The following is a 14,350-nucleotide window of genomic DNA, read 5'->3' as shown; positions in this document are numbered from 1 at the left end:
AGAAAGAGCTAGATTGAAGTCACCAAGTATAAGTGTATTATTATCTAAGTATTTCTTCACTTTGGTTAATAATTGATTTATATATTTGGCAGCTCCCACATTCGGAGCATATATATTGAGGATTGTTAAGTCCTCTTGTTGAATAGATCCTTTAAGTATGATATAGTGTCCCTCTTCATCTCTCACTACAGTCTTTGGGGTAAATTTTAGTTTATCTGATATAAGGATGGCTACCCCTGCTTTCTTTTGAGGACCATTCGAATGGTAAATGGTTCTCCAACCTTTTATTTTCAGGCTGTAGGTGTCCTTCTGTCTAAAATGAGTCTCTTGTAGACAGCAAATAGATGGGTCCTGCTTTTTTATCCAGTCTGAAACCCTGCGCCTTTTGATGGGGTCATTAAGCCCGTTCACATTCAGAGTTACTATTGAGAGATATGAGTTTAGTGTCATCATGATATCTATTCAGTCTTTGTTTTTGTGGACTGTTCCACTGAACTTCTTCTTAAAGGGGAATTTTAAGAGGCCCCCTTAAAATTTCTTGCAGAGCTGGTTTGGAGGTCACATATTCTTTTAGTTGCTGCCTGTCTTGGAAGCTCTTTATCTCTCCTTCCATTTTGAATGAGAGCCTTGCTGGATAAAGTATTCTTGGTTGCATGTTCTTCTCATTTAGGACCCTGAATATATCCTGCCAGCCCTTTCTGGCCTGCCAGGTCTCTGTGGAGAGGTCTGCTGTTACCCTAATACTCCTCCCCATAAAAGTCAGGGATTTCTTGTCTCTTGCTGCTTTAAGGATCTTCTCCTTATCTTTGGAATTTGCAAGCTTCACAATTAAATGTCGAGGTGTTGAACGGTTTTTATTGATTTTAGGGGGGGATCTCTCTATTTCCTGGATCTGAATGCCTGTTTCCCTTCCCAGATTAGGAAAGTTTTCAGCTAGAATTTGTTCAAATACATATTCTGGCCCTCTGTCCCTTTCGGCGCCCTCGGGAACCCCAATTAAACGTAGGTTTTTCTTCCTCAGGCTGTCGTTTATTTCCCTTAATCTATCTTCATGGTCTTTTAATTGTTTGTCTCTTTTTTCCTCAGTTTCCCTCTTTGCTATCAACTTGTCTTCTAGGTCACTCACTCGTTCTTCCACCTCGTTAACCCTCGTCGTTAGGACTTCTAGTTTGGATTGCATCTCATTCAATTGATTTTTAATTTCTGCCTGATTAGCTCTAAATTCTGCAGTCATGAAGTCTCTTGAGTCCTTTATACTTTTTTCTAGAGCCACCAGTAGCTGTATAATAGTGCTTCTGAATTGGCTTTCTGACATTGAATTGTAATCCAGATTTTGTAACTCTGTGGGAGAGAGGACTGTTTCTGATTCTTTCTTTTGAGGTGAGGTTTTCCTTCTAGTCATTTTGCTCAGTGCAGAGTGGCCAAAAGCAAGTTGTATTGGGAAAAAGAGAAAAAGAGAGGAGAGAAAGAAGGAAAGAAAAGAGAAAGAGAAAAAAAAAGGGAAGAAAAAGAAAAGAAAAAAAAAACGAAAAAAAAAAAAAAAAGAAGAAGAAAAAGAGAAAGAAAAAGAAAGGAGAAAAAAAGGGGGTGGGGGAAGGAAACAAATCAAAAAGCAAAACAAAACAAAAACAAAAACAAAAACAAACAAACAAAAAAAGAACCACCGGGGAGTATCTTCTGATTCTGTGTACTTTAAGTCCCTTGGCTTCTCCTGGAAGTTGTCCGTCTAGCTGATCTTCTGGGGGAGGGGCCTGTTGTGCTGATTTTCAGGTGTTAGCAGTTGGGGGAGCTGCTGTGCCCCTGCCTGGTGCAGGGCTCGGTGGGGGTTGTTTACCCCGTGAGGCCGCAGGAGGAACAGCCCCAGTGGCGGGGCCAGCTCTGGAAACCTGGATTCAGCTCCGGCCGGAACTCCGTCTGCAGGGCCTGGAGGCTCCGGGGCGGGGCCGCTGATGTGCTCAGCTGGGGCAGGAGCGTCCTTGCTGTCCTGGGCCCTCCCGGCCTCTGCCTGTCCCGGGGGAGGCCGGATCCTGGGCTGTGTCCCGGCGCCCTGTGCTCCGGGGTCTGCGCTGTTGGATTCGCGCTCCCGCCCCGCAGCCCCCTCCGCGGAGCCGCCGCCCGAGCCCCTCCGAGCTACTCCTGGAACCGCGCAGCCCCCTCCGCACGGAGCCTCTTCCTCTGCCCGAGCCCGGCCGAGCTGCTCCCGGGGCCGCGCAGCCCCCTCCGCGGAGCCGCCCCCGAGCCCCTCCGAGCTGCTCCGGGTCCCGCCGTGCGCGCTGCAGCCCTTGGGGAGCTCGGCGCACTCTCCTGGGTGCGCAGTTGCTGTTACTGTCCCCGGGAACCCGAGGGCATCCCCGCCCTCCTGGGTCCTGCTCCAACTCCCTGCGAGCCCCTTTCCGCCCGGGAAGGTCGGTGCAGCTCCTGCTCCTCCGGGACGGGGCTCTCCTGTCCTGGGGACACTCCCCCGGCCTCAGCCCGGCTCCTCGCGGGGCCCCTCCCCCTTGGACGCCTTTTGTTTCTTTATTTCTTTTTTCCCGTCTTCCTACCTTGATAGAAGCGCGAACTCTTCTCACTGTAGCATTCCAGCTGGTGTCTCTTTAAATCTCAGGCCGAATTCATAGATTTTCAGGATAATTTGAAGGTTTTCTAGGTAGTTTGGTGGAGACAGGTGATTTGGGGACCCTGCTCTTCCGCCATCTTGCTCCTCCTTCGGATACTAACTCTTTATCAGATATGTCATTTGCAAATATCTTCTCCCATTCTGTAGGTTTTCTTTTAGTTTTGTTGATTGTTTCTATTGCTGTGCAAAAGCCTTTTGTTTTAATGTAGTCCCAGTAGTTTACTTTTGCTTTTGATTCCCTTGCTCAGGAGACATACCTAGAAAAATGTTGCTACAGTCAATGTCAAAGAAATTACTGCCTGTCCTCTTTTCCAGGATTTTTGTTGTTGGAGGTCTCACATTTAGATCCTTGATCCATTTTGAGTTTATTTTTGTTTTTGATGTAAGAAAGTAGTCCAGTTTCATTCTTTTGCAAGTAGCTGTCCATGGTTCCCAACACCATTTGTTGACGAAACGGTCTTTCTTATTGCATATTCTTGCCTCCTCTGTCAAAGATTAATTGACCATATATATGTGGGTTTATTTCTGGGGTTGCTATCCTGTTCCATTGATCTATGTGTCTATTTTTGTGCCAGTACAAAAATTTGATTATTACAACTCTGTAATGCATCTTGAAATATGGGACTGTGATACTTCCAGTTTTGTTCTGTTTCAAGATTGCTCTATTTGAGGTCTTTTGTAGTTCCATACAAATTTTAGGATTATTTGTTCTAATTCTGCGAAAAATGCTGTTGGTATTTTGATAGAGACTGCATTGGATCTGTAGATTGCTTAGGGTAGTATGGACATTTTAACAATATTTGTCCTTCCAATCAATAAGCATAGAATATCTTTCCATTTCTTTGTGTCATCTTCAATTTCTTTCATTAATGTTTCATAGTTTCTAGAGTATAGGTCATTCACCTCCTTAGTTAAGTTTATTCCTATGTATTTTATTATTTGTGGTCCAATTGTAAATGAGATTGCTTTCCTAATTTCACTGTTACTTCATTATTAGTATATAGAAATGCAACAATTTTCTGTGTAGCAATTTTGTATCTTGCAACATTACTGAATTCATTTATCAGTTCTAGTAGTTTTTGGTGGCTATTAGTGTCTTCTATATATGGTATGCCATCTGCAAATAGTGAAAATTTTACTTCTTCCTTAATTATTTGGATGCCTTTTATTTCCTTCTGTGTCTAATTGCTAATGGTTAGCACTCCCAGTACTATGTTGAATAAAAGTGGTTTAAGTGTGAACATCCTTGTCTTATTCCTGATATTAGGAGAAAAGCTCTGTTTTTCACCACATGATTTTAGTTGTGAATTTCATATGTGGCCTTTACTTTGTTGGGTATGTTCTCTCTAAAACTACTTTCTTACATGGATGTTGTACTTTGTCAAATGCTTTTTTTTGCATCTATTGAAATGATCATATGGCTTTTACCTTTTCTCTTGTTGATGTGATGTATCATGTTCATTGATTTGCAAATATTGAACTACCCTTGCATCCAAGGAATAAATCCCACTTGATCATGATGAATGAGTTTGTTTAATGTATCATTGGATTTGGTTTGTTAATATTTTGTTGAGGATTTTTACATCTATGCTCATTAAAGATATTGATCTATAGTTCTCTTTTTTTTGTAGTGTCTTTATCCAGTTTTGGTATCAGGATAATGCTGGTCTCCTAGAATGAATTTGGAAACTTTCCTTCCTCTTCTATTTTTTGAAATATTTTGAGAAGAATAAGTATTGACTTTTTCTTAAGTGTTTGGTAGAATTCAGCTGTGAAGCCATTTGATCCTGAACTTTTCTTTGTTGGGAGTTTTTTGATTATTGATTCAATTTCATTGCTGGTAATTGGTCTGTTCAAATCTATTCCTTCCTGATTCAGCTTTGAAAGATTATATGTTTCTAAGGATTTATCCATCTCTTCTAGGTTGTTCAATTTGTTGGCATATAATTTTTCATAATATTCTCTTATAAAACTTTGTTCTTCCATGGTGTTGGTTATTTTTCTTCTTTCATGTCTGATTTTGTTTGAATCCTCTCTCTCTCTCTCTCTCTCTTTCGATAAGTTTGGTTAAAGATTTATCAATTTTGTTGATTGTTTCAAAGAACCAGCTCCTGATTTTTTAATGTTTTATTTTTTTAGTTTCTATTTCATTTATTCCCGTTTTAATCTTTATTATTTTCTTCCTTCTACTAGCTTTGGGTTTTGTTTGTTTTTCTTTTACTGGCTCCTTTATGTATAAGGTTAGGTTTTTTTATTTGAGATTTTTCTTGCTTCCTGAGGTAGGCCTGTATTGGTATAAACTTCCCTATTAGAACAACTTCTGTTGTGTCCCCCAAATTTTGGACCATTATGTTTTCATTTTCATTTGCCTCCATGTATTTTTTGATTCCCTCTTTGATATCTTGGTTGACCTATTCATTGTTTAGTAACATGTTATTTGACCTTCATGTATTTATGGTTTTCCTAGATTTTTCCTGGTGGTTCATTTCTAGTTTCATAGCATGTGGTTAGAAAAGATGTATGATATGACTTCTATCTTTTTGAATTTGTTGAGATTCATTTTGTGGCCTAATACATGATCTATTCTAGAGAATGTTCCATATGCATTTGAAAAAAGTATGTATTCTGCTGTTTTGGGTTGGAACATTTGGAATATATCTGTTAGATCCATCTGGTTTAATGTGTCATCGAAGTCATTGTTTCCATGTTGATTTTCTGTTTGGATCGTCCAACCATTGATGTAAGTGGGGTGTTAAAGTCCCCTACTATTATTGTATTACTATCAATGACTTCTTTTATGTTTGTTATTAACTGCTTTACATATTTGGGGGCTCTCATGTTGGGTGTATAAGTATTTACAATTATTATATCTTCTGGTTGGATTGTCTTCCTTATAATTGTATAGTGTCCTTTGTCTCTTGTTACAATCTTTGTTTTAAAGTCCATTTTGTCTAATGTAAGTATTGCTACTCCAGCTTTCTTTCCACTTCCACTTGCATGAAAAATGCTTTTCCATCCCTCTACTTTGAATCTGCATGTGTCTTTAGGTCTGAAATGAGTCTCTTATGAGTAGAGTAGATAGGTCTTTCTTTTTTTATCTATTCCATTACCCTATGTTTTTGATAAAAGTATATAGTCCATTTGTATTCAAAGTAATTATTGATAGGTATGTACTTATTGCCATTTTTTTTCACTTTTTTATGGTTGTTTTTGTGGTTCTTCTCTGTTCCTTTCTTGTTCACTTCTCTCACAGTTTGGTGGTTTTCTTTAGTGAGGTACTTGGATTTCTTTCTCTTTATTTTTGCTTATATATTGCTGGTTTTAAATTCATAGTTGCCATTAGATTTGTATATAATATCTATAATATAATGTAGTAGTCTATATTAAGTTGATAGTCAGTTAAGTTTGAACCCATTCTTTACTTCTTTTCCTCATACATTTTAAGTATATGGTGTCATACTTTATATCCTTTCATTTTCTGAACCTCTTGACTGATTTTTGTAGATATACTTGATTTTACTGCTTTTGTGCTTCCTATTTTTCTGATTCCTACCTATGGTCTTTCTTTTCTACCTAAAGTATCTCTTTTAACATTTCTGGTAGAGCTAGCTTAGTGGTCCTGAATTCCTTTAACTTTTGTTTGTCTGAGAAACTCTTTATCTTTCCTTCTATTCTGAATGATAGCCTTGGTGGATAGGGTATTCTTTGCTGCAGATTCTTTCTTCAGCATTTTGAATTTATCATGGCACTATCTCTTGGCCTACAAAGTTTCTGCTGAATAATCAGCTGATAACCTTATGCAGTTTCCTTTGTATGTAACTGTTTTTTTTGTGTTGCTTTAAAATTCTCTCTTTAGCACTACGTTTTGCCATTTTAATTACTATATGTCTTGGTATAGAATTCATTGGGTTGATGTTTTGGGGGCTCTCTGTGCTTTTTGGACCTGGATTTCTTTTTCTGTCCCCAAATTTGGGAATTTTGTAGCTATTATTTCTTTAAATAAAATTTCTTCCTCCTTTTCTCTCTTTTCCTTCTGAGATCCCTATAGTGTAAATGGTATTTGACTTGATGGTCACTGAGTTTCCTAAAGCTATTTTCATTTTTTTATTGTGTTTTTTTCTCTCTCATCTTTGGCTTGATTGTTTTCCATTACTCTGTCCTTCAGGCCACTGATCTATTCTTCTGCTTCCTCTAGGCTACTGTTTATTCCATCTACTATATTTTTAATTTCTTTTATTAGGGTCTTCATCTCTGACTGGTTCTTTTTAATGTTTTCTATTTCTTTGTTAAGGGTCTCACTGAGGTTCTCCACTCTTCTCAAGTCCACTGAGACTCTTTATGGTCATTACTTTAAGTTCTCTATCAGTCATGTTACTTATCTCCATTTTGTTTAAGTCTCTCACTGTGACTTTGTCCTGTTCTTTCATTTGAGACATATTTCTCTGTCTCTTCATTTGTCTAACTCTCTGTGCCCTTTTCTATGTGTTAGGAAAGTCAGCTATATCTCCTGCTCTTGAAAGTAGTGGCCTTATGAAGAAGAGGTCTTGTAATGCCCTGCAGTGCAATGTCTCCTGTTCACCAGAACCTGTGTCTCCAATATGTGTTGCATGTACCATACTTTTGTGGCTTAGCTGCTTTTGCCTTGAGTCCAATTGTCTGCAATGACTCTCTTTGCCTGTTGTGGGTGGGGTTTGGTCCCTATGTAGTTAGTGGGCCAGTCTGTGGCTGCCTTGGGCTTAGGTTTAGTTATACCAGGCATTTGCTAGTGATGCAGTAGGACCAAACTGCAGGAGAACATGAGGGTCTGGTGCATGGTGCTAACAATGTCCATGCTGATGAGAGGGGACCTGAAGTTGCTAGGGACTGAGTCACACCAGGTTGAAGAAGGCATATCCACAGAAGTGTAGGGGGGCAGGACATGTTGTGTTAGCAATGTTTTTAGTCTGCTGTGGGAGGACACCTGGACCTAGGCCTGGATGGAAGGGATATGTCGTCAGAAGAACACATGAGCAGGATGTGCTTTTAGCAAACTATATAACAAGTTTTGGCACCATGCTGGCTTTAAGTTAAGAAATGGCATCTGTCACTTTCTTTGTTCCTGGAAAGTCCCCCAAAATCTCTGTCCCTCTAGTGCATGCTCTGAGATCAGTAAACAGATAGTCCTGTATAACACAGGCATTTTTAAAACTGCTGCTTCTATGCAGTTTGTTGTGCTATCTCTTTAAAGGCAGGGTCTCAGTTTCCTCCCATTCTCCTGGCTCTCCCATTACCCTATTTTTTTTAAAGGTCCAGGTTTTAAGCCCTGCTGATTGCAAGAACTTAGGAATTTCAACACTTCTGGTTTTCAAAGCCAAATGTTGTGGAGATTCATCTTCCCTGTTCTGGCTATCTGGTATGGGAGTCTGTTACTCTTCCCTCTCTGAGACTGAAGTATCCTTCCCTCCTACAGGTAGTTCTGTGGGTCTGTTTACCTCCCTATCATGTCTTTGCACTTTCTACCCTCTTCAGTGTGGCCTCTTCTCTACATTTAGCTATGGAGAATCTGTTATGCCAGACTTTGGGTTGTTTTCTGAGGTGATTGTTATCTAGTTGTATCCATGAAGCTAGGTGAACAAAGGGTCCTTCTACTCCACCATCTTTCCTGGAAGTTCAACTTACTGCTTTGCAGTGGGTCTCAGAATGAGTGGTTCCATGTGCTAACTGTTTTAATAGAGTCTCTCTTATTTATAGCCCTTTGGATCTCCTAGGCATAAGCCCCATTGATTTTCAAAGCCAGACATTTTGAGGACTCATATCTCTATTGTAGGTCTCAAAGGTTTGAGTGGACTGATGGACTTGAATCCCTCACTCCTCAGGAATGTATTTTGTATTTGTGAAACCTCCCCTGTTCATGGGTCACCATGCCAGGAGTGGGGTTTTTGGCAAGATTGCATCTCTGCTTCTTCTACCTTTCTTGAAGTGGCTATCTTATATTTTGTTGTATAGGAACTAGTTATTCAGTTAGTTTTCAGGTCTTTTTCAGAGAGAGATCATTCTATATGTAGCTTGGTGTGTCCATGGGAGCAGGTGAGTTCAAGGTCTTCCTATACTGCTATCTTGGACCACCCTCCCATTTAATGAATTTTCAAACTGCTAAAGAATTTGCATTCTCTGAGGTTTATTGAGTGCAAAAAAGCCAAATAAATAAATGAAATATAGCCATTGACAGTCCACAAACCTCCAGCAGTTACTATAATTTATAAAATTCTGTAATAAAATCTATTTTTGTATTCTCCATGAAGAAAGGGTACACCAAGTAAATGAAGATTAGCTGTTTAAAGCAAAGAAAGAAATTACTTTAAGATAATTGAGAAGCAATTAGTCACTATAAATGATAAAGATATCAATAAATCACTTTTTTGTGGAATCATTAATTAATTGACTTTTTTTTTTTAAATGTGGAGATGAATAAACTACAGTCTGTCTACTTGAAGCTCTCGCAGTATGGAAAGAATATCAGACTTTTCTTCCAAATAAGGTGTGGATAAAATTATGAGAGTTCAAAGAGAACAATACTAGGTTTTTTGGAGACTAATCTTAATGAGGAAAGCTAGCATTTATAGAATGCTGACTATGTGACAAATCATGGAAAGCCTGGCTCTAGAAAGTTCATCTTTAGAGCTGATGGGACCTTGTCCCAACTTCTCTATAGAGGTTGTTCCACACTGCAGCCTGACAGTAAACTTTAGCTCTCAGTTAAGGAAACAGGAATTCTCCTGTATATTTGTTCAGAAACGAGGTCTTGCCTTCTGATTTCTGATAGAAAGAGGAAGAGAAGTTTAGATTATTCAAACTCTGCTTCTCTGGTTTGTATTCTCAAAGTACCAATGTAGAAATCTACTTTTCCTAGAAATGGATAGGAATAAACTATCAAATTTAAGAAAAGTATTGGTAAGAGACTTTTGAAACTTCACAGGTGTGAAGAACTTGTAATTTAGGATCTTAGCTGCAACAAATAAATACTGGTTTCCTGTTTTGGGCTTCCTCCTCAGGGCACTGAGAAAAATTGTAGATGAGCTTAATCCTTAGGAAACTGTGGAGAATGTAAGAAACACTAGAAGGGGGACTTATGACTTACTGGTAATCCTGTGAGAAACCAGTAATCTGGGCATCAATTCTAGATGAAAGTATGATTTATGAACATATAGAAAAGAAAGCAGGAGGTTCACTAAGTCATGACAAATAAGTTAAAATTGTTTTTCCTTTTTGCAGGAATTATAGTTTGGTAGCTCAAGAGACTGCATTAAATACAGCCTATCCATATTTCAGGATTGCATTTGGCTATCTCGAACTTTTCTTCAACAAAATGAAGAAAGAGGAACAGGACGTCAGTACCAGCAGATGTATTCATAACTTGTCAAGGAAATAATTGAATCCCAAAGAGGACTAATCAATGGATTGCTGTTAACCTTGATATATAGTTCTAGAACCCTACCACATAGATTGTAGGTCCTTGTCCTGGTCAACAACTGACAGTTTAATTTAGTATCTACTATGTAATAGACTGTACCATATGTTAGAATAACATTCACTTACACATGCCAGGAACTGGCATACTTAACATTTTATGAACACATACTCAACACCTTATGATCTTATTTGATTCTCCCGATAACCTGATCAAATAGATTTTATCTCTATTTTGTAGATGAAAAAATGGAAAGTTAAAGAACTTGATTAGCCTAAGGTTCACCACACAGCTACTGAGTGGCCATGTCCAAATGTAAATCTTGGTCTGTCAATTTTTCTTCACTGCCTTTTAAAAAAAATTAATGATTGGAACAAGAGAATGAATCAATATGCATATAAAATGAATGCAAAAGAGATATTGACGTAGGGATGTGCTTAATGACAGAATTAGTATCCAAAAGAATTTTAATAGGCTGGAGCAAATTTAATCAGAGAACATTTAACAGAGATGCATGTGAGATCCTGAGCTGGGTTCCAAATATCCAGCTGCACAGGGCAATGTGGCTTAGCAGCTGCATAAGCTTAATGTGATTCAACAGTGTGACATAGCTGCCCTAAAAGTGAGTGAAAACGGATGCCACATTTGTACAAATCTAGGATTCCAAACAAAGAGATAGATTATTCTGTTTTATTATGGAGCTTGTGAGTAGTTCTGGGCAGCATACCTTTGAAGGGACATAGACAGACTTAACCAGTCTTGTAAAAAGACTCAGTACCATTTTTCTCTCATTCTTTTTAGAAGTAGTTTTTTAGAGTGCTTACTATGTGTCACGCATTGTGTTAGGTACTCAGGGAATGGCAGTTTATAAAATAGCCCTCTCATAGCTTACATTCTTACTGGAGAGGCAAGAAATAAACAAATTAACAAATGAATGTGTATCATAATGTCAGTAATACATGCTGGAAGAAAATAAAGCAGTGTAAGGTGATAGAGAATAGGTGGAGGCTTTTTCAGAATAGTTTCTCAGGGAAGTATCTCTGAAGGGCTGGCATCATAAATGGAAGAAGAACATTCCATGCAGAGGGAAAAAGAAAGTACAAAACTCTGAGGTGGGTGTTTGTTTTGTAATTTTTGAAAGGAACCCAAGGAAGCCACTGTGTGATGTTAACAGACAGTGAGGAGAAGCAGGACTTCAGGCTGTCCCAGAGGTCAGGTGAATGAAGCATTTCAGGAAGGACAAAGTGATCCAATACGAGCAACACGAGTAAGATGAGAACAGAGAGCTGATCCTTGGATTTGGCAATGTGGTTCTTTGAGGATTTTGTTGTTCCTTATGAGAATTAGCTGAAGGAGCCTGAAGTCTTCTAGCCTCGGGAAGAAAAATCTTAGAGCAATGTAATTGTGGACCATCTGAATACTTCCTGAAATCAGATCTCTAGGACATGCAAACCTGGAATTTGCATTTTTAGCAGTAAAGGTTCTTTCTTTACCCTAAAAATGGAAAACTGTTGATTTAGGAATTCCTAACTGACTTGACAAATGTACAAAGTTGTTCTGCATTTCCACTGAGTGGCTGATGAACAGAGGCTAAAAGGAGACAGATTTCTGTGACATATGAGATGGAATACTTTAATGCTGGGATCTTAGAGCAGAATGAGTTATTTATGACAGAAAAAAGTTCTCATCAATTGAAGAAAAGTGGATAATCACTTTTTTGGAGGAAATTGTTTGGAGGGATGGGAAGAGTGTTGTACGAAGTAAACTTCTAGCCCTGAGGTTCCATCGTCTGAAATGCAAGCAGCAACCCCCCCTGCCCTAAATAGTCAGAACACTAGCTCCAACTATCCTTGTCTATGTCTGACTTGACTTTGGAAATGTAGGAAAAAGACATTTCTATTTTGTTGAGTCCCAAGATTTGAGTTGTCAAGTGATCATGGAACAGCATCTATTAGCTGAAGGAAAAGAAGAGAGTTAAGATCTTACTGTACAGTAGCAAAAGAAAGAAATTAGTAATTGAGAAAGCATTGTATCAATGTTTGCATGTTTCCATTATAATATATGAAGAAAATCCTGGATGTCTATTCCCTTTCTGTTATTTGATTTATTATTATTATTTATTAAATTGGGGCAAAAGCACAAAGTCAGGAATAGATATCTTGGGTTTGTTAGCAAATGAGATGTTCCAAATTTTGTGTCACACAATTAGCTTGGTGGGTTTCTTTTCGCTGGTCATAACATTTCCTGTGTGCAGCAGAGGCTGGGCTGTGGACCTCCTCATTTGTTGAAGCATATGCAGTATTGTTGAGCTCACCACACAGCTGTGGGGGGAAAACGTTGCTCACCCTAAGGTTATAACCCCCCTTTTCTAAATTACTGTTTACTGATGTGGGAGAAAAGGACTCCTGGCATAGCTCAATAATTACTCTTGGCACAGTTCAATAATTAATGAAGTGTTAAAAAGACGCTGCTAAAGTTTGTGCATCTGCTATGGAGGGTATGAAAGTACAAGAAACTCGCCTGCATCTCTGAGTCAAAGACACACATGGCCTTCCCTGTCCTCCCAGGAGAGGACCCAGTGGGGAGTGAGTGCAAACGAATGCTTTCATGGAGGAGAGAAGGAGACCCTTACTACCAAGCTGTTGCCACGTTTTTGAGAATAGAGAAGTCCAAAGTGATAGGGCTGTAGTTTCTTAGTTTTTTAACTCCCCTGTGATTTATGGGTAGGGTCCTTTAATTTGTGAGAAGAAATTTCTGTACTTAAATGACTATTCTTCTTTCTCTATTGGTTATAATAGAGTACTTGTTAAATCAGTAGTTTAAAATAATTTGATGACGGTAATGCAACAGGGACAAATAACTGCTGCCACTAGTGTGGTATTTACCTCCTAAAGTTTTAGGAGGTTGCAAGGCTGGCATCCTGCCTAGTGAATAAGATATCAAGAGTGCTTTTTTATCTGCAAAATTAACAAAGGAAGGAATAAATATTATTTTTCCCTCAAAGGACCCAGTTTGGAAAAAGCCCAAGGATTAACTCTTTGTGCCTTAGTCTGATTTCACAGCGTGTCACCTCTCGCACTTGTCCTCATCAATCACTGCCATAGGACCAGGCCTCAGACAGGCCTCTGGGCTTTCCCAGGAATCCCTGCTGCTTGGCTGGAAAGTCGGGTCCAGGCCCAGGGTTTCTGAAACACAGCTCAGGTACAAGCTGACTCTAGCTTCAGGCCAATTTCTTAGGCAAAGGGTCTTTGGTAATATGTGGAACAGAAAAAAAAATGTTGGGAGAATGGGTTGGTGTTTCATTTACCTCTTTCCTCTACCTAGCCCCCACTCCATCTCAAAGTTATTTAAGTTCTAGTTCAGACCAAAAGGAAGACATTTGACAAATTTTGTTTTTTTAACTATACTCTGATTTGGTTGATCATAAGTTGAATATTGTTTTCTTCTTCTTTTTTCCCTCAGAGTTGTGTGTATACATTTCTTTGTGGTCACAATTTCTCCATGTGACAGCTAAGGGGGAGTATAGGGCAAGGAGTAAACCTTGAGGAATTAAGGTGCAGTCTGCCCTATTTTTTCCCCCTTCCTCTTTAATATGAAACTGGTTACAGGCACATTTTTTTAAATCTCTCAGCAGGAATTGCAAAGTTTTCCCGGGTCATCACCTAGCAACAAAACCCAGCAAAACATCCGCGAAGCAGTTTTTGCAATGCAGCCATCACCGACTAGCAGAAGTGACTTGTGGAAGGCTGAATTTGCCATGGAGGGAATTGAATGCTTTCTTCTTTATTCAAGTAGAATGCTGAGATGTGCAGTCTGGATCCTGCTTGGACCAAATTAATGTACATTAAAGAATAAACCATAATGCCCGTTGTGAATAGGGGGTCGGAAGATTCGACAAAATTTGATGATGGGCCAGTTTTTATTGAAACTACTTAAATTGAACTTTTAAAGCAGTTGTTTTAAATAAAGCAATCTGAGACTGATATAACTGTCCCTTTATTAGATAAAATATTCTGAGGACTTTTGGGTAGTGTAAGAAACCTTAAGTCTATTGAGTAATAAGTTCAGAATTCAACAGAAGATTACTTAGCCTCATCCCTGAAAATAATAGTAAAAATCCCCCTTCAGAAGGAGAGGAAATCTGCTTTGTCTGGTTTTGACTTATACTCAGAGTTAGCAGCATGGCATAATGTCTCCTATCATTAAGAAAATACGCTACCCTGGAACTTGGTTATAATATCCATCTGAAGGTCTATGCTGTGGGTCTTTTTCCTTGGAAGAATCTT

General features: G+C 38.9%; 1 long non-coding RNA gene across 4 annotated transcripts in view; it reads left to right on the top strand.

Moving 5' to 3' along the window:
* The window catches only part of LOC144302460 (uncharacterized), a 61,837-nt gene extending 47,777 nt beyond the window's left edge, over positions 1 to 14,060 (top strand). For 2 of the 4 annotated variants that reach the window (XR_013369362.1, XR_013369360.1), the window contains 3 exons: positions 9,061 to 9,134; positions 9,869 to 9,983; positions 13,699 to 14,058. This is a non-coding gene — a long non-coding RNA (uncharacterized LOC144302460). Of the gene's footprint in view, positions 1 to 9,060; positions 9,135 to 9,868; positions 9,984 to 13,698 lie in introns of all 4 variants that reach the window. The other 2 variants (XR_013369361.1, XR_013369359.1) reach the window with 2 other exon arrangements.
* Positions 14,061 to 14,350: the final 290 nt, after the last annotated feature.

The sequence above is a fragment of the Canis aureus genome, chromosome 31 (genome assembly GCF_053574225.1).
Source record: "Canis aureus isolate CA01 chromosome 31, VMU_Caureus_v.1.0, whole genome shotgun sequence".
Lineage (NCBI taxonomy): Eukaryota > Metazoa > Chordata > Mammalia > Carnivora > Canidae > Canis > Canis aureus.
Note: the sequence above shows the minus strand (reverse complement) of the source record. Positions and strands in the feature narration are given on the sequence as shown.